At 33.7% G+C, this 23,473-nt stretch overlaps 1 protein-coding gene across 1 annotated transcript in view; it reads left to right on the top strand.

Annotated features, from left to right (window-relative positions):
- Positions 1-8,744: 8,744 nt before the first annotated feature.
- The window catches only part of LOC138314363 (corticotropin-releasing factor receptor 2-like), a 112,818-nt gene continuing 98,089 nt past the window's right edge, over positions 8,745-23,473 (top strand). The window contains exon 1 of the mRNA XM_069254665.1: positions 8,745-9,081. The gene's annotated coding sequence lies outside the window, so the exon portion shown is untranslated. The remainder of the gene's footprint in view (positions 9,082-23,473) is intronic.

Genomic DNA, 23,473 nt, shown 5'->3' with positions numbered 1-23,473 from the left:
CATATATTCGTGTTCGAATAAAGTTTGCGTAATTTGCGGTCTTGCAAAAATCAAGAAAATTGATCGCCGCAAAAATAATTCAATCAAGGATATAGTAAAACCATATGACTATAAATCGCGGGATTCAATCGCCGCAAAAAATTGAATGGCATGAATATGTAAAACTAAGTCACATTGAAAAATAATGATTTACAATAAGTTAACTATTATCTATGCGTATGCTTTACAAGTAAGAGAGCAATTATCTGAGTGCTTGATTTCTTTATTTTTTTTCAAAATGAGATTTTACATTAAATAGGAAAAGAGGACATCGTGCTATAAATGTTTATTAAGTTATATATATTATCTTATATTTCTGTCCTTTTTTCTTTTCCTTTTCTCTCTTTCCTCTTATAATAATTGTTTATTTCTAGTACTTATTTTCATATAGAACTCACTTGAATATTTTTGTGTGTACCATCTCTCTTCATTACCTTATCCCCCTTAACCTCCTTCCCCTTTCTCATTTTTCTTTTTTTCTTTTCTTACCCCCGCCTCCTTCTCAGTAATGATAATAACAAAACAATGTAGTTTTTAGTGTATAAGAGAGGAAAATACCAGAATGGAAGAAAATTGGAGTAATTTACATGTATATGTGGTAAATGTAGTTTTAGTTGAAACATTGATTGGAAAGTAAAAAAAAATGGAAATAAAATTTTTAAAAAGATACATATTATCTTATTATTATGCAGTTTGTTTAACTTATCGTTGAGTAAGCTTTTGAATGCACTGCACTTACGCTTATCATGTAATATATATATACATGCAGCGATATTGCATAAGTGTTTGCTGGTTATTTGACATTACGATTTATGCAGTTTCCGTAAGCTGCATAGGCTATGAGACAAACTGTCCTATATTTGTAGGTTCAATGGGGAGAGTTGCGTTATCCTATGATTGTGTCATCCGTTGTTCCTTCCTCCTCATTAAGATTTATCAATACATTTGTTTACCCACAATCCGACTTTATGTGCCTAATATCTGATTTCCCATGATGAACAACAATGCGTCCAATACTTATTACAAGTGACTGTACTAAGCTGTAACAAACCGCCGTCTGCCCCGTGCCAATCAAGATGGTATTAGTACCGTCTGCTTTGCCTTGTTATCTCGACGACATTACGTGATCTGGGACACAACAGACAAGATGAAATGACAGCTAATTAAACAAAATACTTATTGACTGCGTATTGATGAGATGCATTGCTTATAATTGCATAAAGCGTCATGTAATCATCCTGGCTTTATCCTACGGATCGAGAAATAAACTGGTCTATAATGTCGTAGATAGACTTATCCGGTTTGTTTTACAGCACTCATTTTCCAGTATTTTACATATGTTCGTTCTTTAATATTCCATATCTTGACTCGGAATTTTTAACAATTTCTAAACAAAGGATATGAATCACAAAGACTGTCATTCATTTTATTACAGGAAAGAAGGTATTTCTAATAAACAAGTATTATATGTTTGCGTATCTGTGGCCACTTTCGTATCAGACATCATTACTATAGAAGTGATAGTGGATATGTCATGTTTCCTCTGACACCAGTAATTAGGATTACCTCATACAGGCTCCTTGTTCTTGGTAAAACCGAGTCATTGACTTTTGGGTTATTGCGCAAACTGTTATTATGGAACTACCCCTCCATATCCGGTCATTTGTATGAAATTCCATGAACTATTATAGATTTCACTCACCAACTCGCCACATCCTTTATATTGTTGGAAAATGAAATATCAGCATATATCTAGCATTAGGAATATGTTTATTAATTTCATTTACCGACGGTGAAATAAAACTCAAAACTATTCAATAACGCCGTTTGATCCGGTGGTATCACTTCAGGAAGTCATTTAAAAAATACTTTTGTAGTAACTTATGCTTTCAAATAGTAGGTTTGATACCATGAAAGTATTTGAGATTTACTCACGATTTAGAAAATAATTTGAAATATTATACGACAACCCATGTATTAACCGACGTATCCTGAGTATATCAAACATTCAATTTAGAATAGTGATATGGGTAAAAATTAAATGTAAGGATTGCACTGCAGCGTCAAAATATCGATAATATGTGCACCGCTTTACTTGTGTCAGATATATAGCGTTCTTTATGCATCTTCCGTTCTGTCACAAAAAAAAATATAAGAAGGATTTGAATGAACATGGCCACCGTATTGAAATATGTATTGATGTTTTATTCTAATATATTAAACAACAAATCTTTAGACATAAACATTATATTACGATAGCATAGCAAACCCCTTAAAACACATAAAAAATCCAAAGCACCAATATGACAATTACACAAAATAAAGTCAAAAGCCTATGTTATGTGAAGGTTGCAATACTCCGCCACAAAACCCGCAGGGGAAACCTGCTATATGTATATATTATATATCAAAATGTTTATGTTAACGTGCTAATACCGATTCCATATTCATGCATGAAATCTTATTTCATAGTTTGTCAGACACCTTTCCTAATTTTACTCTAAACGAAGCGCGATTTATTTTCGCATCTTGGCGGACGGTTGGACATCGCGAAAATTGTATCGCAGTTAAAGAACACAAAGTATAAGGTCATTGAATGATTTTTGCGAAAACCTCGAAATTCAATTGTCGCAAAACTGTTGATGTACATGTACGCATTAAAATGCGAATTCAAGTTTCTGTGAAAATATATGATATACAGTATACTGACAATACTGTTACCAGGAATATGATAAATGAAAGAGTTCGCACAGTTTATATAAAGACACATTCATATCTGGTTTGATATATGTACTTGCATTGAAATGTTAACCAGATAGATTTTTAGATGAATTCGTATGTTTAACCATTGTTCTCTTTTTCATATTTTACGTTGAAATCTTAACACATTCATATTTTGAAAATAAAAACAAAGGGACAGATAAATCGCATTTAGAAACAGCGAAACATGTAAGTTTCCTGTAAGGATTCGCTTGTCTATTCAATATCAGTTATTTCACGTAAGCAAACTGCAAGCTATGATTTCTTATTTAGCAAACCTGATATGGTGATTTAAAAAAACTTATGCGAAGAACTTAAAATCGATGTGAATTTCAGATATGTATATTACATTATTTGATATTAACAAATAGGTACACACAGTCGGCGTTATCGATAATGTAATAAATCACAAAGATACGGTTCTTCCTGGTTATTATTCACTGTCACACCTTTTTTATAATACTGTTATATATTATCAAAATCGTCAGATGATCCGCCTTAAGTACAGTGTATCGGCTAAGGCAAACCATATAAGTGTCACTGATGTTTTATACAAACATCAGTAGCTAGAACATGGTTGTTGTGCAAGCAAAACATATTTTGAGATGTTAAATAAAAACGACCTTGCTCCAAGGTTTTACAACACAACTATTTCGTCCCTACAGAATTGAAATCCCATCACGGCTTGGGAAATGTCGAAATGTCAAACCTGAAATTCGTGAAACGAAATCCCCAATCGCGTGGACGAGAATACGCGGTCGTCAAACCAAACTGAAAAGTATAAATTTAAAAACATTGAATGATTGCGTATATTCGGATTCCGATTTGTAATACTCAAAATGTTTGAGAATTTAACATAAAACAAGAATATTGCGTTTGAGATGTTTTAGAATTTAGCGATCCGGCTTTACAACCTGTGTTTTGATATAATTCAGCAATTTTCCAAAATTGCAAGGATCATTTTTTCGTGACCATTGTAATGTCACGCGAAAACGCTAAAATATCGTGTACACGAAAATAGCCGTCTATACGGCAATACATTGATTGCTACATGTTGCGAAAAATTAATTTTATTATAATTGTTTTTTCTTGTTAAATATTTCTTGTCTCATTGGTATTGATCTAATAAATGCAACGTTCTTTGTAGACCTACTTATATGTAGCTATACCACTGATGTAATATCCCTCATCAGTCCCAACTGAAAATTTGTTTTTCTCCACTGAATACGAACTGAATTACCCTCACATCAAGGAACTCGGTGAGCAGTACATTTTTATGAATTATGTATAACTGTAATCAGCTAGATAAGCTGTCGTTCATGGTACTTGTTCACCTGTGTATATACTATAGAGAGGCATTGTCGGCTGTTTCGTAACAGTGAAGTTGTTGATTCAATGCAAAGGGTCTACTTCAAACGGTAAAAAAAATATACAGAAGTACTTACTTGGCTGAGTTATATCGCGCCATCGCCCTATATATACTACAATGGTAAAGAATCGCGCTAGTGATGTGTGTAGCTCTATCTATCCGGATTCCATATTTTTGATTACAAATACATTTTAATCCTTTGTTTTTGGTATAATTCTAGCGTAAGATCATTCAGTTATTGATATTTTTTGTTTTCAAGAGACAAGGAAAATCACTAGTTATTGTTTCGCATTATCAAATGCAAACTTAAATATCGATATTGTTTACATTTAGGCTCTTGATTAGTATTGGCAAAGAAGTATTCTTAATTATGCGGCATATAATGGGAAGTTTAGAATTACATTTTCTATGTACCAATATGGCAAAAATAAAAAATACTTCCGTTAAATTACCATTATATATGCTCTTATTTGTACAGTATTTCTACCTTGTGTATTGTACCATCTTGTTTTCTCACTCTCTCGGCTATATACATGTATATTCATATCATATGAACAACTAAAGACATAGAAATGAAAGTTAGTATAATTATTTTAATCGATTTAATGGTTGTTATAATTATGTCGCCATTCGTCCAGGAATAAACGTCCATTAAATCAAAATGTCATCTAAATTGACGCGTCGTTAAAATTTTAAGGTGTTAAACATTAAGCTTTACATTTGTAATTACCTTAAAATGTCGGAATTGGTTTTCAAAGTATCAAAATGTCTATGTTAATTAGAGAAACTTACACATGACAGTACAGTAAAACACTGAGGAATTATATATTGGTTGTTAAATTATAGACTCTTAAGGTTTATGTTCAAGCCCTGGTGACAAGGACGGTGACGAACGAAATGCGATAGACACCTAGAGAAAAGGTAATTAGAGAGATTGCATTGTCACCTATTGTTTCCCCGCTCGTGCTTAAAAATAACGCCTCAGGTTTATTGTTGTTGAAAGTCCTTTTGTTGTCACGGGGTTTAGCTTTAATATCATTGTCTGTGTAATAAAGGTCTACCCACTAGTGAGAGGTTGGCATCAAGCGTTCCAGAGATGCTGACTGGTGAAGACTAAACGCTTTAATGGTTGTAATCATGATCTCACTATTCCTCTTAACATATAAGAACTGACTTTTTCACTTCTCTGTACTTTGTCACTTTGATTCCTTGACGTCAGCGATTTCCATTTGAGACCCTGGCGTTTTACAAAGATCGGTGTTGTGATTGTCATCGATAACGCTTGCAATCCATCACCACATGATTCGGATTTTCATATGACGTCTATATAACCTACATATTCAATTGATACTTTTGCCCCTTATTGATCAACGCTGCGTCTTAGTTATTCTATGTTATATTTAGTTGGTGTCCATCATTCTTTGCAGGCCTTTACAGTACCTAGTTATCGCAAATACCTGGTATTTTCACAAAACTTAATAAGGAGCTTTGACATCACATGCCCTAGACAGATTATTTTTATCCTCGGAAAAGAGTGATAGGAACAACGTGTTAAACTATCAATATTTTTTTCTGCTCCTCACTCCTGCTCAAGGACAGGTTTTTTTTTGTGAAATTAACGAACCATTATCTTTTGTTTTCCAAACGTTTGAAAAAACCGACAAAAGCACGCGAAATATTGCCTGTGGCTGTTAAACAATGATTGATTGACTAGACGATCTAATTTTAGGCTTTTGTCTTCGTTGGTCACGGTGAAAAAGTTCACATCTATTTCTCCTATCATAGAGTATAGTATCAGACAGATATATTACCTGTCACGAAGCCAATGTTTACCAGAAATGTATCAAATGTATATTTCTCTGTTTTACGTGGATATGTTGGCTACTAATGCACAGTTCGTACACAAGAATATATACAATCTGTATGTTTACTTATGTGGAAAAATGTAAACTGTCATGTTTGATTTATTGGCATCGCATGATGTTAATATGTAATATTTTGTCCTTAATGTGTTCGGACGCATGTAAGCCCAAGCAGGACAATACAAAAGTGTCGATGATAGCTCATTGTTGTTATGTGATGGTTGTTGTTGTGGTATACACTCAATCGTGGTCTAGGAAAATTCAAATGTAGTAAATCTCAAAATATACATATTAATGTATGTGTTCCCGCTAATGATATTGTTACAGCTAGTGGAATCATAGAGGTTTGATAGTTTGTTTAAGAATCTATTGATTAAGTTTCATGCCTTGAATTACAGATCCATTAATGTTTCTTTTGCACTGTATGATCTTGTTTTTGCATTGATTTAATTCAAGTAACACGATGTTCAATGGAATTATCGTGTGATATGGGATTGCGCTGATACCCATTAGACTGACCTTTTAAAATTAAACTAGGAACGCTCGTTCTTCCGAAACACCTGATTAAGCTCTCATTAAGTTGACTTTGCAATGAGTGCCTCGTCTAATCAATATCTTAAATATGTTTACCCTGGTTTATTGGCCTATTACAATTTATGGGCATTTACGTGGTAAGTGTAGCGAGGAGTATTACGATCAAGAGTGGATCCCGGTGATACTCCTGTGTAAGACCCAACAAGAACAATGGGTATCTTAATAGTCATAGTTGCAGGTTTATGATTACGATACGTAGCAACATACTCAGGTGTGATATAATACTAAGTAATTTGATTTGCAAATTCATCACTTTAAAACATATGGCTTATTCTTCCAATAGGCTTCTGAAGTCCCTACATTTCTATTATGAAAAATAAGTTAAGACCTGAAAGATTAATTATGCTCTAGAGTATCATGATATACATGCATTGCTATTATTAATGATTTTTTTTTTCATTCTGATAACAAGCATTTTCATTGGCTTTGATTATGTGTTATCATCGCATAAACTAAAATATGACGTCGTCATGGTAACGTCGCCTCTGACTGGCTGAACCGAAGACGGCGTAATGATTCCATAGACAAACGTGTCAATCAAGGAATAAGGAATTCCTGGAGTTAGATAGAATGATATGGATTGATGTAAATATATTTCTTGATTGATTGAGCTATATGTCTCATACCGGAATGTACGCTCATCATAGACCGTTTCGCGCTTTTAATAGAGTTTACTCTACTTTCTGTGTATTGCAGTTCATCATGTTGAAAACCATCTTCGCATATTACAGAATTATGGTTCGTGACAGAAGCTGAAGTGCTGTAATGTGCAATATAAAATTCAATTTTATGTATTGAAATGTTATGCTTTACAAAGTATGGACTCAAATGAGAAATATTTTCATGGCCGAAATATTAATCTGAACACAACAAAGAAAAAAAATCAATATTTTAAAATACAATTTGTCGAAAGTAATCATACAGCCATACGATTGATCAAATGTGTACATGGGCAGATGAAGTGCTGATGCAGCGAAATCATTCCCTACATGCAATAAACGAGATATAGCTACAGGAATAATTAAAAATATTAATTAGATACTTCTTGAATTTCAAGATACCAGCTGTTTTGATACTGCATCAGAAAAAAAGTCAGGACCTTAAGTACAACACACTTTTAGTGTCACAATTCTGTGAACAGTCTGGTTTCTTTTTTAATTTGTTTACCCGCCTAGCTACACTATAACATTTATCGTGTATACTTCTCCGTATCAATTGAAGTCTATGGGAGTCGTGGTAGTCGATTGGTTAATATGAGCCCATTCCCTCTGGATTGAGTTCGAATTTAATATTGCACAGTCACCAGGAACTGGGAACACACCGCTGGTCGGTGTTTTTTTCTCTGGGTTTTCCGGTTTTCCTTCACTAAAAAACCTGATACGTCCTTGAATTACCACGGTTGTTAATAGGACGTTTACCGACAAACCCCAGACCACATGAATACCATCGCCCTAAGCTGGTGAGGTTAAAACAGATAAAAGACGTATTGCCCAGCCCATGTATTTGACTAGTTCTATTGAGGCTAACAAATTTACTGTTAGTTCATCATATCTCTATCGCGGAACTTCTGAGGATTCTATCATCCCCCAATACTTGCAAAAATGACCAGTTATGGTAACAACAAACTTCATAATTTCATTTACTCTGTTCATATCCTTTAAACACTTTTATTCCTGGGAATGTGATTTCGTAATAGCCACGAGTATGTAAAGTTCATCGAACTTTGAAAACCTCAAAGAATAGTTAAACGAACGAAAAAAGAAAACAAGAAAAATATAGTATGGCTTAAAACATTAATGTTTCAAATTAAAGATCCTCGAGCAATAATCTCAGTGAATTTGCACCGAAGAGAAACAGCTCCCTTGCCTTTCGTCTTGTATCGACCTCTTTGTGTTATAAAACCACTGGGACTTATAACTGTATATCTAAAGTTTATCCCCATCTTCAATCTTTCAAATTTGCTAATCGCTGTTGACAGAGAAGTATAAAACGGGTTAGGTTTTTAAATGCTTAGGTCTTAAACATGGACACATTAGGACCCCTTTAGTTTGAGCTTAAGCTGGCGTAGTCTATATACACATGTTGGGCATAAGCGGTAACAGGTGGAATGTATACAGGACTATAAGTCCAAAACTAGTAGATCACATATATATCTTTCTTAAACAAGCTGACAGTCAGTTCATAAAATATCAAAATGGCCATTTATGGTCTTTCAGTGAAAAAGTGATTGCAATTTGTGTTCGAGAGGATGCTTATATATAAACTGCTCTGCGTACCAAACATAGGAAAAGCAGTGCATTTTGAATTAAAATGACAACATAAAGAGAATTTTAAAACAGTGGTTAAGTTTACATTGCAATATTGTGAAATAGTAACGTCGACAGAAGTGATAAACATGATTCGTTTTAACATCATTTGAAATGGAAATATACAACGCGGAGATAAAACTAAGGATGGGTGAGTAATTTTATTATACTTCTCTTTTGTGTGTTGAATGTATAATCATATTTCAACCGCAATACACCGACAGAAACTCCTCCCACACATGTAGTTAGAATTTGTTAAGTTTACATAACAAATAAAGCAAAATGTATTATATTCATTACAAATCAAAGTCGAGGAAAAGATGAAATAAAGAAAGTCTTTATGATTTGTACGAATTACTCTTTCTATAATACATGTACCATCGTGGGATAAACTTGTATTGATCTGAAACAAAGCTGTATATGTTTGAAAGATATTATAATTATATTTTATTCGTAATTTTAAAATGTATTTTATCGACCAGTGGCGTAGCTACCATTGACGCAAAAACGCAACTGCAAACACATCAATCAATTCTCAAAAACAAAAATTATTCGACTTGGGACCCCCAAAACACATAAATTCTCGCGCCTTCGGCGACATTTACAATAATGATTTCTTAATACAGGTAATTTTCTATCTGCAATATGAATTAGTCCGTTTCAGTGTTATTTTTTCTTCTCAAAATAACTAGCCTACGTTAAGAACGTTTTAAAATCATAAAAATACATCGTAAAACTCATCTCTGTCATTCTAAATCGGGGGTTTTTCTAGGGGGGACACTCCCCCCTGACCCCCCAAACAACGATTTTCTCGCCCCTTCGGCGCTCGGACTCCACTTTGCGTGCACATTAAATTGCTGCTAGCGACGCCACTGTCGACTCTAATATTATATTAGAAAATAACTAGATAAAGTTAGGATTAAAAAATATAATCATTATATATATATGCAACCGCGCTAAATAGTCACAGAATCCACATCGTCGTTAAAATAATCTACTACCTAGATAACATCAGACCATGGTGTAAATCTAAAATGTGAAACCTCAACAAAAGGTAATGAAATGAGTAGTATAGGATCAATTTCTAAATCAATAATCCATCATCTGAGGAAATATTCATTAAGACAATTAAGAGTAAATACAATGTTTGTCGATCAGATAAAGAGCAAATTCCCTAAATATCAAAACATCTAATCGTAATGCCTACTAACTCAACATGCAAAAGTGTCCGCCTGCAAACTTCCATATGTGTACCAGTTCGATAAATGAAGAACTTACATACATGTAAATGTACTAATAGTACAGTGATAAAATCTTTTCAAACTACTTCAAAAATCTTTTTTTAATCCATTGTGTTAAAAAAATTCATCCGGAAGACACATCATATGATGAGTATCTAGTATGTATCCGTTGATAACTTTTATATACAACATGAATAATGGTTGTTGTATATTTCAGCCAGCCACTTGATTCCCTAAGTGAACTTAACATAATGCCACATTAAATTCTGCGATCATTGTTATCTTAATGGATTAAGGTACAAAATAAATGACGATTGCTACAATAGGATATTCATATTCAATTCACGAAATTCAAAATGTAAACAGATAAGATATTCAATATCAAAATCAAACAGTATAACAGTTGATTCTTTTGAAAACAAAATGTTTTAGTTCAACCATAAATACACTACACAAAGTTTTATATGGTAATCTTTTGTACTATTGTTGTGAAATGAGATATTTTATTAAACTCTGTCTGTTATTTAGATAAATCGCTAGGATAATTGTAAGTACCGTTTTGACTGTTGTCAGTATAATGTGATCGGGTGGTGTACAATGCATGCTGTTTGGTGTCATAACGGTATGCTCCAGGGAGATAGCTTTATACAAAGGACAATTGGAAACCGTTCTTAAATTATCTTTACTGTTACAATTAAATGGGGCGTCACTATTGAAATATTTTCCAAGGCGTTCTAGATAAAATTCCGATATTTGGTAAGTACTCTTTCTTTGGTCGCTAGGCGTATAATTATGTTTGAAATATAAAGTGACAAGAAACTTTTAATACGATCATGAATTGCATAGCGATGTACAATATACTGTAATATATTAGTCATGAAAAAAGTACGTGTCAATGTAGAACTGAATGATACATAAAATAATAAATAAAATTATTCTCTAATATATTATACAGCCAGGTACTATTTAGGTATTTGCCAAGCAGCAATTGAATAAATTACATTTGATATCATGGTGGGTGTAGCACTCGAAGTGTAATCATTGCATCCACAGCTTGCGTGTCAATGAAATAATCTTAATACCCACGCAGGTACTTAACCTTATTGGGATTAAGTCTAATATATCAAAAGTACAACCGATTAACAGATTATCCTGTTTACATTTAACCATTAAAGTACTTAATTACCCATTGAAATTAATAAATGATACGTGATTGATCCATTTGTTCACATCATAACTGGTTATGCCGTAGTCGACATACTCTGACAAGTGGGGCTAGCTTTAGTCTGATATTACATGAAAAGTCATGTAAAGGAAAGGAAATGAAGTGTACACCTTTTTTTTTACTTAATTGGAAAATAAATTGCCGATAAAAGCGTTTAGCATCATTGACCAGTTTTAAATGCTTTCCATTTTCAAATTTATACAATTGGATACCATTTAGATATCCATGCTGACCATATTATATCGAAATCCTTAAGTATCTCATTTGCGTCTGAACTCTTACCTTTCATATGTTCTGCTATATATTTTTGAGACATTTCGACGAGTTGTCATTTGTTGTTATCGTATGCGTTCATCAGGTCTAAATCCGTATATGACTTCGCCAAATCGTGATCGTTTCTACGTTTCTCTTGAAGATACTGCGCCTATTGTTCTCCTGAACACCTATACAAATACGTAAAGCCCCTTGCGGTAAATACAGGTGTATCTAAAAAAAAATATCAAAAATGTATAAATCTGATTTGAAGCTTAAGTTTTGTTATGCATGTAACAACATTAGCGGCGGGAGCAAAAACGAGAAGATATTATATCGGTTATTGTAGCATGTAAACATTTAAAAATGTTGATTTAAACAAAACTGACTGCATCACGCCGTGTCAATAGAACAATTTGACATATTATTGAGCCCATACTTATTCTTAATGAGATTCAATACATGTTACTTGGAATACAAATAAGAAGTAAGTGTCTTGCACATAGCAAATAAAACAAATGGTTCATGCAACCAAATTCCCTCGATGTCCATAGAAGACATTTGGTACCCCTGGCTACGTCCTATTGTATTCTACTTCCTGGTCGCAAGGATTATAAACGAATTCACCAAATGAAACTATACACTAAGTACATATTGAGACACAGAAATGTGAATACAATTTAAGAAAATGTCTTTATAATGATACCAGCATATAATACACACTATCTTCGGTTGATGCTTGGATTGGTATTTTTTATGAAAACTTCCGTACAATAACCACAATTCTAAAACATAACTTATATATTTTGTTTTATAAGTAACTAAATAAATTTGTTTCATGATTTTTTTTTCTTCCCGATTAGCTGTTTTATAAGGGATCAACAGCAATATATTTGATTTATTTAGATGTTTGTGCTTATACCCCGAATATCGCGTACCTTGAAATATAAACAGCTAATTGAAGTCTAACATCCATGATCTCATTTTCAACGCATTTGCACTTTGTAGTTAATGAAAATGCTTTAAACTTATATTTCAGTTTTTATTTTTCTTCTACAACGCCACGGTTACTTTGCCTAGACAGGTTTTACTGTAGTTGTGTATTGAAAAAAGAACATTTTTTTACTGTTCCTAGATGGTTTTTGATTGCACAGGATGTATACGACGAAATGCCTTATTGCTCTTTAAGAGTTCATTCATCAGTTTATGTAACAATACATTAACAAATGTAAGATTCAAGTCTTGTTGACAATACATGTATATATTGCACTTTATTGTCAAATGTTACATTTTCTGCCATCGATAAAATCAGGAAAAACAAACCCAGATAACGTTGCAAATATCTGGAGAGAGCAAAGAATTTTACATTTGAAGAACTGTAAAAAAATACGTTGTCTCGATATACCACCATTGTACAAATGCAAAACGACTTTGATCGCTTCGGTTTTTCATTACCCTAATGAAATAAAAATAAAAGTGACAAAGTAAGCAGCGGAACAAGGTCATGGCTTCAAAATTAAGATTCATCGTTTGCTTAGTCACCGACTAATATTATTGCACCGCTTTCACTTCACTATATCACTGTATCTATTGTACATAAGTAGTCCCGAAAAGAGAGAAGCCAATTAAAAACAGAAATAAACATTATTAGAAAACGCATAGAACAAAACTTAATTCGTTTCAAGGACTTAGTCGCGGAATAGCTTCGAATAGCTTCGTCACAATTTGTTTCAAATAAAAAGATTGACAACACAATTTCTGAAAATACGTCATCTAACAAAGATTAATATCGAAGGGACTCCAGCGTTTTACATAAAGAAAATGTCTATATCTTAACTCATGATATTTTATCATTAAATCAAGACGACTCAATCCACACGTAAGCTTATATATCATCGCAATGAAAGCGAACACACAAAAGAAAATGTAATTATATTTTATAGGAATAAATCCGTCTTAATAAACCTAGTGAGGTGTTAAGTTATGAAGTAACTTTTATTTGTTAGACATACGTGATATCAGTTAGACTCTCTGTTCGACAAGGGAATGGCGTTAAGACTGCAATTATGAGCTTTCTGAATTCTGTTTTTCTTTGTCGTTTCCCTCTGCTTCAGAATTAGATATGAACAAACATGCAATAGTTCCGTCTGTAGGTCAACTTTCATAGATACTCCTGACAATTTTTTTTTTATTTATACTTTGTTTCCATGTCTTTTATACCAATCAACCAATGCGCGTCTTCTCGTTATTAACTACTCGTTTATATTTATACATAATTGTAGGCATCCTTGATACCACAGGGGTTCCGATCACTTACGATCTGTACACCCCTGGACTATCTCATATTAAAACTGAAGGCAGCTCAGTGGAACAAATCTGAACCAATCACGGGTCTGCATGAAATATTTTTGAAGACTACAGAGAGAACCAGAGACAGCGACCCCCTACTTCGAAGCCACACAGTCGACCACAGTGTACCGTTATACGGCTCCTTTGATATTCATCAAAGGACTAAATTACCTATTCTCTTACCTCCAGTTTTACTATGAGAAAGTCCAGGGATGTAAAGATCGAAGGCGATCGGAACCCTTTGGAGTCACGAGGATGAATTGTACATATGTAGGTTATAAAGTAATATAGTGAGTTGTGCTATTGCTCGTGTTAATAGTAAGTTCGCCTTGGTGGAATTCCATAAAAGTTAAACGCACAAATACATAAAGAGATGGCCATTGATCTCCAAAATGGAAAATACGTGATAATCTTTAAATCGGATAAACAAGGAAAGACAATCATTTAAATGGCCATAGGAAATAAAATAACACTTCTACCATAAAAACATGTAAGAAAGTCACTGGCAAAATACGACGAATATGTACAGAACAAATGATTACCCATGAAAAGTCAAATGCCGTTTCGATCGTTATCGGAGAACGCTTAGTGCTTAACCATGTAATCAAGTGCTAAGAAGAGTCTAGCATAGAAGAGGAAACACTAGTACTCAGGATTGATACAAATGTCTGTCTGCCCAGACGTTCCGTTACAAATCTGTGACGTTAAGGATAGGTTTGATCGTCTCCATCATAACTTGACCCATGGATACAATACGCGTAGTGATATGATAGCCACTACTAGTGCCATTATATGTAGCATGACACTGGGATATCCGGCGATTTTTACCGCCGCCACCAATTGACTGAAGCAGTTATAAGATCGGAAGTCTGGAAGGCAATTGCAAGTCAAAAACAAAACATCTTAGGATCACTGCATCGCAGCGTGAAGAAAACAATGCTATTGTTATTGATCTTATCTACAATGCTTGCTAGTTGATTCCCTGCTGAAGTAAACATCTTCAAGCATCTCGTTATTCTTTGTCATTTGGGGGTTCAAGTATACGGTTCCTCGTTTTCTTAAAAGTCAATAAATAAGTCACAAAACTAATGACTACTTCTTACATCAATTTTGCATTCAAGGTAACCCCTTTCGTATTTGAATCAATTAAGATGTTGCGTTACACGATTATAGCATGCCAACCACTTGTAACATGGAACCAGATGAAGCCAAATTCAATATTCCGTACATAAAATACAATTAACGAAAGCATAAACAACGCAAACTTCCACTTGATATAAGATTTAATTACTTTTCTTTAGGTGATTTTCTGTTTCACAGTAAAACTGTTTACTAAAATATCTCGATGTTTATTATCTAAAATTTCTAAACAAAAATAATAATAAGGAAACAAAGTATTGCGAAAAGAACACGTTATACACTAGTTTAGCTCCTTATCGCTTGTCCTAAATAGATTATTAGCAATTCTTTGAATAGATACAAATAATTACAAACCAACAAGGTGTAGATTATGTGTTATTACGACCAAAAGAAACCATAAACATTCTGGACACCAGACAATTGCTTCCTAGTTTAGATGGTGGCTAGAGGTTCGTCATTCCGTCCCTAGGCCCTATAAAGCCAATATATTATCGTACATTTGGGTCTCAGTTTTTCTTCGAGATCGTCATTACACCAAAGCTTCACTATATCTCCTGAGAGGATCAAACATAATCTTATTTAAGCTTTTTATATACACTTCGGCTGGTATTAGTCTCGCCGGTCCTCATTGAATACATCAAGGATTAAATGGTATCAACAACGGCTGATTGACAATGCAGGACAGTCTACTGAGACCGGTATGTTTTAATAACTCTGACCTCTAAATTACACTAATTGTACACCTATGTCTAAATATAAGTTGATAATAGCCTGCATACAATGGGTGATTATTTCCTTTGCGATCTTACAATACTAGCCCCAAACGTTGGTTTCGTCACAATTTGGTTCTTGTTTTGCTTATTGTAATTATTATCACCAAGTTAGCGAGGGTTGAGTTCGTGTTAAGAGACTGGTTTATGTTGCCTTTCCATGCAATGTGGAAATTTTGCCTAACTCACAGAACTATCTAAGTGAAATTTGCTGCCAGCGACACCGCGCAACACGCCACAGCTCACTCACACTATACTAACAACGGCTAACAAATGGCCAAGCTCCCTTTCGAGTTTTGATTAGGATAATACAATATGTATTAGCCATAGGGTCCTTATCCTTAAGGAATGCTCAACATTCATTCACCTTTTGTCATATTTTGTCATAGAAAACGTTCGAAAGAACAAAGCTACTAGTAAAGGGAAAAAAACGATAAGACCCACAGTTTCTTTTTACGATCTTCCAATGACAATAAATTCAAGTTTAAATGAAAAAAATACGTTCAGCTTAATCATATAATCATGATGGCGTATATAATGACCTGTTTCACCTAATGCGATAACCGTTCAAGTGCTCATATGCATTCCACACGCAATGTAAATATACCTTATATCTTCTTTCGTTTGTTGTAAGCCGTGATATTTAAATGTGTATTTATAATTCATATTCCTACATTTAAAAGAGCATAGTGAATCATAATAAGTTGTGTATAACGTATTATCACTCATGTAGTCAGCGTGGGTCAGAAGACCAATATGTTGCAACTATGCAACTAAGTCTACGCCTTCAGAATCGCCAATTAGGCATCTACAGATCAGCATCACCATCTTTAATATCAAGGTCATACATTGATGGGTACTTCAGGTCATTGAATTCATCAATTACAATTACGTAATGTAACTATGATGATTAACAGGCGAGCTGGAAGCAGAGGAAAAACAATCAACTATTCAACGTAAATCAATACTTTTATAGGTTTTCATTAAGTGCAAAAAAGGCAAATTCTTACCTTGGCCTAAACAGACACCCTGACTTACGACCATTATGTTTCTAGACATTTTATTTTGTTGTGGCTTCTTATTTTGTTTGTTCTTTATACATTGTCAGCCCACTTTCCACAAAATTTATTTCTAATATTGGCTTGACTTTTGGAGTGAATTCAAGCCGGTGCATCATTGATGCTTATTTGACTCCTGACATGATTCTTGTATTATATCCACATTATTTCGTTATTCGTGTGTCAGGTATATCTCTAAATTAGAATACTCATGAAAAAACACAAATAAACACCTTTGGACTGACAGACTTAAACGAGTATTTAGAGCCCATATTCCTCTAAACAGTTCTTTAATCTAACCTTTATTCTGTGCGAAGAAAAGAAACCATTGGGTTGCAATTGTATCCCTTTGGGCCACTCATCATTTGATATATACAATTATATATCAAAACCAATAGCAAAGACTGTTTCCTTAATGTAAAATTCATCTTAATATGTTGTTATACTAGAAGTAATAACAATCCAAACCTGACTCCTCAGACAATTACAATACTTGTAAAATGAAGTGAATACTTCCAACAAAATTAAGAAAGTGCGTCGTCAACAATATAATTCAATACGTTGTATGTAAGGGTTCGCTCTCAGTTGGGCGAGTAAAACATTTTAATTACAGCATGGTCTCTTAGAGTGACGAATGTCGTTTTAAATACCGACACTTCGATTTGTTTAGGATGCATGGGTGTGGAGTGCTGTGCTGCGTGACGTGCTCCGCACATCACTTTTCTCCTATAAATATAATATTCATCTGAATTAATCAAAACTTTAATTCACATTCTCGTACCAGTTCAGAACAGTATATGCGTTGATATTGTGTTTAATTTTTTTTTATATTTTGCTGTACACTTGTGATGCTTGAGCAGGAAGATATTCGGGATGTGTAATATATCCTTGATCCTATTAGTTAAAATAATTCCTGATGACATAACCGAAAGACATCGTAATCGAAATCGTACATGTGCATTAGATATGTACGTAATAGAATAGACATCGTAATCGAAATCGTACATGTGCATTAGATATGTAGTGTACTAAAATAATGTAAGATACTATGTCATTTTATGCAAAAAAAAAATGTCAACCGTAACTTTAGATACTTGGGTTTATATATAACATATGCGTTCAACAACAAAAGCAAAAGGCATAACAATAGGCCATGATGGACATGTAAAACACTATAAATAAACATAGAAGCAACAATACAATGATGATGAACAACTGATATAGCCGAAGAGGAAAGAATACTAATGCATCTCCAACAAAATAACACATTAATGTAATAATAAAATCATAATGCATCATTGGACTGAAGATAGAGAAAAAATATCGTTTGTTCAAGATTTTTCCTTTTTCTGTTTGTATTTCAAAAGATTTAAATGTCAACACCTTTCGAACTTCCCTACTTCCGAAACTTTCAAAATGTCTATACAGAATTAAAATACATGCACTATACTGTAAATTAGTAAAATTAAGTCAAGTAAATACATTAGCAATCGTTGTGTTCTTAAGTGATTATGTTTGTGTATAACAGGCCAGATACACGATTATTTAATTGCTTAGGCCAGGCCATTGGCCTTTCGTAATGAGGCGCAGTTAAACACTATAGGTCTAACTACCTATTTTCTAAGCCAAAACAAATCCGCCCGAAAAAAAAATAGTACACTGAGGCTATATATGGAAAATTACAAACTGAGATCAAAAATGTTCTATTACAGAATCTTAACGAAAGTAAAGATAGTTGCTCAATTCCTTACATTTGAAAAAATTCTTCCGAAACCTCACATCCTTAAACGAGAAGCGGTTTAAACATTACACTGTTTTAAAAGTGATATAAAAAAAGTCCACTAATTATAAATCCTTTGATCGACGGCGAAAATGGATGGTCCGGGTGATATAGTATTTGAACGATTTACATCACGGAAGATTTACTCTCAGTGTTGTCGATTCTCCTTTACAAAACACTAAATTCTCAAATTTATCATTCAAATGAAGCAATTATGTAAAAGTGGTTTTAGAATTCTGGAGAAAATGCTAACATTTTGTTCGGGAAATGCAATGAAATAAATAATGCCAGTGCGATTAATTTCCGACGTTTAAACTTGAAATCTCACTTGCTTCTTTCAAGAAATGGAAAGCTAACACCAATCGCAGCGCTCCTCTCTGGGAAGACTGCACATCATTGACGTGCTAAATTTAGCAGATTTAATTAACGCCAAGTTCGATTGTGTAATGAATCGATGTCGATGTCAGCATTTTCATAAAAAATTTAGACATTCGGTCTCGATAAAGAACCAATGGCATATTCAATACGATGGGTACCTATTCTATTGCTTAAAAGTTATTATTTATAGATCAAATTAAAATGTATACAACCATAGTTATACAAAACAATATTTTCAACACTAAAACTATAGGAAAAAATGTGTAAAAACAAATAAAAACAAATAGGTCATATGAACACACTTGATTAATTTCCAGATAAAACTTCTCTCATCCGGAAGTATAAGCGCTCATAGTATCTTGACAACAGTCATTTTGGCGCATCACTGTTTCCATGGTACCTTGCATGGTCAATTACCCATATCTTTAAAATTCAGCTGATGTGTTACGTTTCTGTGGTCTTTTGTAGGTCATACCAATAGAATTAGTTTTGTTTTCTTTATTTCTATTAAAATGGGGGAGGGGGATGGGGAGTTCGAAAACACCTGTTTCCATGGGAATAGGTTTAAATATATTCTCACCATTCTTTTGAAGCGTATAAAATCGATGATCTCTAAGTGAGATTAATTTTACATGATTGTGATAATTTAACGAAAACCTTCTTTTTACAATATTCCAAAGACAAAGTGAGGACGCACTAGAGTGCTGCTGATATGATATTCACAACTCATTTATAAACATGTTTGTGTCAATCATTCTTTCACCTGAATGGCAAATAGCGGTTGTTTATTTTAGTGATATCAATACACCATACTCCATCTTCAAAACATGTATTAACTACATTGAAGCTGTAAACCATATTTATTTTTTGCGTATAAAATATTTTGCTTCTCGCATTTTTTGCGAACATAAAATTCGCGATCAAGTGTTTTAATGATAATATTGTCTTCACCAATATGGTACAGTACTATTAACTAGGTGAGACAGCACTTTAAAACAATAGGAAAAGAGAATGAAAGCAACATGATTATTTAGTCTTGATGTACCAATGTCCAGTCACTGCAAAACATGTAGTGAAGTCGATTTGGACCTTGGTGCGACGACACCAACCCTACCATGTGTAAACGTCCTACGACGTGAGAAGTAAATGATCTTATTACATGTCCATTCTACTTTGAATCAGCCCTGAACTATTCAATTATTTCGCCTACATTCCAAGTTAATGTGTATTTTCATACCTAATCGAATCATGGCGAAAACACATTCAATAGGGAATAAATGGATATTTCCCGTAAAAGTTCTTACTTCCCCTACTTCTACACATCGAATTCATGGAACACACGATACATACATTTACATACGTGTAAATTCAATGAAGAAGGAGAACAAGAAAAAATGCATTCTTATTCCTGTCATTTGATCATTTCAAGCTCCTGGAACTCTATGAAATATAGCCCTTCCGTGGATGCCAATTAGTCCTGCCTTCAGAAGCATTGGGGTCGATCTGCCGTACCGATGCCGGGTAAAGAAAATGAATAAAAACGATGTCTCGCGATCAAATTCCGCTCTGATTGCCATTCAAAACTAATCAGCTGAAAATCCTTGACCTTTCAGAGCAAGATCCTTGAAGATATTTTATTGTGTTGCTGTCTATCATATTGGAAAACTAGGACTGATTGAAAATTTTCATGAAATAACGGATGTTTCCTTGACAGCGCCTTACATATATCAAATTACCGATGTTTTGAATCTGCGTTTCACTCCAAAAATTGACAGATATTTGTTGTCGATGTGCTTTGGAGCAATTCGTGTTTCGATGCTAATTTTATAAACTGGTTTGTATTCAATTGCCGAATATACTTTGTTTGGTTTAGTTGATACCATGTGTTTTATCACAATATTTAATCAATCATCAATATATGAATCGTATGTTAGCCTCAATCTGTATAGATTTGTGCGTAGTAAATAGATATACATGTACATAGTAGTTTATTTGGTACATATAATAACATATGCGTGGCCGTCTGTCTTTGTTAGATCGATAATGATCAAAACTCATTTTTTTATTTTGACGCTATCTATAGTTATAAGTCAACTGCAAGACAATAAATGAAAAACAACATCTACCTTTTTTCCAAAGTATCTAATGATTTCGAAAATACCGCTATTTTATAGGATCGGTATCTTGATTTGAAAATTAAAAAGTGTTATCATTTAAAATTAAAACAGTGCATTAAATGCTCATATGTATACAGCAACAAATTCAAAGCAGTTAAATTATGAAATGTAAATATGTATGGAAGGTTTTCTCCAGGAAGCGTCATTTTAACGTATATCCTGCAGTGACATTAGAAAGACCCATGTTCGTTCCTTTAGAGACATTTAATTTTGCCTTCACCCACGTGAAGATGAAGTGATTTTGTATAATAACATTAAACTTCTTTTATTTCTTTTTTTCCCTTTGTTTTCGTGAAAGTAAGCGTAACCAATTGGTAGCGACGAAAAAAGCATTCGTATGTGGCATGCATCTGAAGGCTTTGTTACTGAGAAGGATTTCGAGCTAACAAGTTATCACTTTCCGACGACACGGAGTTGTTCCCGTGGATTTAGCTTAGCGTGATGATACTGGGATTATAAAATAAATTTAAAAAAAATACAAATATCTAATTTTCAATGCAGAATATGGCGTATTTTATACAATGTAGCCCAGGACCTGAATTTGGCATTACTGTTATCAATGTGTTTGAACGTCTATCACATCTTGTTGCTATCGGCGACTATTCATCGACCAAACCACATAAAATAAAATAGAAAATCGTATATCTTCAAAAATTGACTTAGTACTAGTTTCATTATAATATTAAAAGACTGCTATTTGAATCAAATCTAGTCACAAACATGATATGCAATTATAAGGTCTGGGATAAATCCAGTAATCCCTTTAATGTCATATCAATCAAATGCCATGTCAGATGACGTCGTTCTGAAATCTTTTTGATTTCTCTTGGGCCATCTTGAATGATAAGATTGACTCAGCCGATAGCAGCAACTCCACAAATCTGATATTAAAAGCGCAGCCAACATCGCCCTCGCTTGTTAACCCCTTTCAGGATATGTTCAAGCTGACGCGACGCATCCATGATCAGCCTTGAGATTCGTCTCTCTCCTTGACCCTACATTAACCTAAAACCAAACACGAGACGTGTAAGACGAAATGCATCATGGATAACTGTCATGTTCGTCAATACTACTTATGGACGTAATGGGCGAAGTTGTTTTTTTCTATGTACTATATATACGTCTGATAAATATCAGTGTTGTGTGTGTATCAGTTATTTCGTACTCTACTGGTATGTCATCCGATTGTGCGCTGTTTGTTAAGTCACCAATACTGAATATGTAATTGTTTCTAGGGTTTTTCATGTTTTACATTTGCATTATATACTCTATTGTAGAACATTTATGATAAAACGGGCGGATTCACAAATGTTTAAATGATTAGATATGTGAAAGCTAGTAATGTGTCCTTACACTGAACCAACGACTTATCTTCAATTGCCACTTTATACCGTAAACTAACGATACTTGGATTCAAATACATTTGCTAAGAAAATTATTATACAATTTAGCTTTTATCAAGTATTTTTGTTGACTTCAAACTTAAATCATCTCTTACCGTAGTAGAGATGGCATAGTTGGTAGTATCGTCTCAGATCGGTTTATGCATGCAACTGTGAAACGATATCTTAGTGGGAAAAAACTTCCTTAAGATTTGAGATCTTCACGAAATTAATGTTAACAAACTTAACTTGACGGTTTTTTTCCTAAAAAATCAATATGATTTAATTGTGTCATTTGCAGTTAATACATTTATAATTGAAACGTTTTTGCGGCGCGAATGTAATTGGCTGTGTTTAAGAATTAATGTGTAAAAATTGAAAGAAATAATATGTATAATATGCTTAAAATACTACTATACCAGTAAACTTAAAATCTGGATATGCCCGCACTGCACTTAGATGTTTGCGTTTTATCTATATATAACATGAAAAACATGTGCAGGCGTTTGTTATAAAAATGATAAAATCCGATGTAGAAAAGGTGTCAACCTTATATATAATTCAAAGCGTTTGACGGTTATATTTCTATCAACCGTGATTCGAAGTACTGTTTGTAAATTAAATCTGCCAGCTAAGAAAAAAAAGACATATCTCAAAATAATATATATACCATAGTGTTTGAAAACGATACCACGTGGTTTCTCTAGCTCAAAATAGTGGTTTGTGTCGTATAAATATACCTTTTCGCCGGTCTTTTTCGTGAGCCAATTATTTCGCAATTCGGACATTAT

Source organism: Argopecten irradians, chromosome 2, assembly GCF_041381155.1.
Source record: "Argopecten irradians isolate NY chromosome 2, Ai_NY, whole genome shotgun sequence".
NCBI classification, from domain to species: Eukaryota; Metazoa; Mollusca; class Bivalvia; order Pectinida; family Pectinidae; genus Argopecten; species Argopecten irradians.
Note: the sequence above shows the minus strand (reverse complement) of the source record. Positions and strands in the feature narration are given on the sequence as shown.